This window comes from Varanus komodoensis, unplaced genomic scaffold (assembly GCF_004798865.1).
Source record: "Varanus komodoensis strain SLA01 unplaced genomic scaffold, ASM479886v1 scaffold9, whole genome shotgun sequence".
In the NCBI taxonomy this organism is placed as follows: Eukaryota; Metazoa; Chordata; class Lepidosauria; order Squamata; family Varanidae; genus Varanus; species Varanus komodoensis.
In genome coordinates this window covers 29591445-29594464 of record NW_025336598.1, presented here as the reverse complement: position 1 = coordinate 29594464, position 3020 = coordinate 29591445, and positions in this window count along the sequence as shown.

The following is a 3020-nucleotide window of genomic DNA, read 5'->3' as shown; positions in this document are numbered from 1 at the left end:
GTGGCCATGTGCATTCTAGGGATGAATCCTGCCACTTGAAACAAACTTTCCGGTTGAAACAGGACTGTGGTTTTACTCACAATTTGAGATAGGCTGGTGGAACAGAGTTGAGCTGAACAGAGTTGACCACAACATGGTCTGAAAGGCTTCCTTGAACACCCCCTTCCATGCTTCTGGCCTGGTTCACAGAATTGCAGATTGGTTAATAAGCCGTGACCTTCTCTGGATCTGCCACTGGCTTTGGTGCCCATTTGTACCCTCTCATGGGGTTTTTTTCACCTCTGCATGATCTCAGCTCACATGGTGAACAAGTTGAGATCAGGGGGCTCAGCACTGTTGTAACCCATCACGTGTGTGTATGGATGCCACGGACAGTGAAGTCTTCCTGGATTGGGCACATGGGTGACCCTGAGTCTTTTTTCAGCATAAAACGTACACATCCATGGGTGAAAAAATGGTGCTTTTGCCAGCAACCAAATGGTTTGCAAAAATCGCACAGACTGGAAAAATCACACACTGAAAAAATATGTTCCTTTTTATTTCATGGTTTAAGGGTTAACCCAAAACAAATTACAAATAAGGTGCAGGGCAGTCATCGCATTACAAACAGAGGAACTGCTTCCCAGAAAGAACCAAGCCTTTGCACTGGTTCTTCACAAACAAAATGGGATTTTGTTTTCTGATTGGGTAGAACTGGAGCTGTGAACCTCCTAGCAAACTGCACTGTTCAGAGTGCACACCTGTTTTGAAAGAGCTAAATTAGTGCCTTACATAAGAAAATTGCAGTCGGCACTTAGGTGACTCTTCTCAACTGGTAATGGAATTGCTCCCACTGTTCATCACAAAAAGTAAAAATAATTCCTTTCATTTCTCTTTCTTTGCCCTGAACTCGGCTCCTCTGCCACCTTAGACATTCAATAAAACAGCAGATGGTAGAGTTCCTACAAAGCCCATGTGCAACTGAACTCACAAATGAGAAAATAAGTTTGTTTACCAGAAAAAGACTGAAAGATGGAACAGGCGGTTCAAGCTCAGAAGAAGCAGAACATGAATGAGGGCATCAGGGTGGTTTAGCAGGAGCAGATCAGAGCAAACTGTTCTAATCGCCCTTTAAAATCTACCCAGTTGGAACTTACCACTTTATCTTGTGGTGGCAAACCCCATACTAGTCTATTTCCTTCGTTCTGTCCTGAATTCCTCGCAATTTAGCTTCACTGGATGAGCTCACACCATGCCCAGGTTTGTACACTCTCACGCCCCCCCCCCCTTTTTTTCCTGAGCTGAAAAGGAACAAATGGCGCAACCTTTCCTCATATGGGAGTCTCACCCTGGTGGCGCTGTGTGACATACTTTCCAGCTCTCCTATGTAGTTTTTGAGGTGCAGTGACCAGAACCTAGCGGGGAATCCTATTTATTATTCTGCGCAGCGCCCCCCTGGGCACCTCCTGCACCGCACTCTTGTGAGCAACACTAAGCTGGGAGATGATGGCCCGAAATCACAGCCAAGGGGACTCCCCTTTTTGGCAATGACAATGGGTCAATTTTTGAAATTAAAACTCTGGGTTTGGGGAAGGGCATTCCACTTGGGAGCAAAGCAAGGGGCAAAGCTTTAAGCCCCCCTTGGGCCCTGATCTGGGCCAGGTCTCCTGTGCATACTTCAGAGTAAAAAAGAAAGATTCACTGCCTTTCTGTATCTTCCAAGTCAAGTGAGAGCCAAGTGCCAGGTGAGTCTTGAAATGACTACCTAGCTGCCGTTATCCTTTTGCCACATGCTTTGCTACTCATCCAGAGTACTAACTTAAGTATCACCAAAAAAGGAAGAGTCCAATTTGCATAAAATTTGCATGTGAACAGATGGAAATGTAGAAATAATTTCTATTTAAAGAGAGAGAGACTCTATCTCACCATAGTGTGGGAAGACTGCAACCAGGTGGGCTGCAGGCCTAGTTCATTCTACTGTCCAAGAGCTGTGGATGGGCAGCTCCAAGACCCTTCTGGGGTTGTCCATCCTTACACCAGGCTTGGATTGAACAGCCCTTCCATGGCCCTCTGCCCTTGGCCACAGAGGGTGGCCATCTTCCACCATTCCTTCTGGCTTGAGCTGCCGCTGGAGGGAGCTGCCCTACTCAGTGGAGATTCCCTGACAGTGGCACAGAGTGCTGCCTTGCAGTGGTGGCTCCAGCACAAAATAAGAAGATCAGAAGAGTCCTGATGGGTCTTTCCCATCAGCATTCACTTCCCATAGTGGCCAACCAGCTGCCCATGGGAAGGCCACAAGCAGGATGTGAGCATAATATCCCCTCTCCCCACACATGACCAGCAACTGGAGTGCATAGGCAAGAGTTTCTGGAGCTACCCTACAGCCATGAATACAAATCCCTGTTGGACCCCACTGTTACATCCATCCATTGAGAACAGTTGCCATTTGTTCCTGCTCTCCACTTTCTGTTCCTTAACCAGTTACTGATCCATAAGAGGAACTCTCTTCTCATTCCATGACTGCCAAGTTTGTCAAAAGCCTTTTAGAAATGCAAATAAAAGCATTGATTGGAGCACCCCATCCACATGTTGATTGACAGTCTCTAAGAACTCTAAAACTTAGTGAAGCAGGACTTATCTTTATAGAAGCCATGCTGATTTTTTTTAGCAGGGCTTGTCCTTCTATTGGCTTACTAATTCTATCTTTAATAACACTTTCAACCAATTTACCTGGAAGAGAGAGTATTATGTGGAAAAAATCAGGAATGAAGTAGGGGTGCAAAGGCATTAGTAGTGTCTGGTGGGGGAGAAACAAACGTTTTTCTCTTAGTCATTTACATTTATAGCATCATCTTCATCATCATTATTACCTTTTTCATTTAAATACCCTGCTTAATGCATAATTCTCTCAATTTCATTTCAATTTCATTTCAATTTCATTTCAATTGTTAAAACATATGATCTGGCCTGGGCAACTTCTTCCTTCTCTTTCTCCTCCTATATTTTTATTTTATACTGATAATTTTAATTTTGTATTTGTA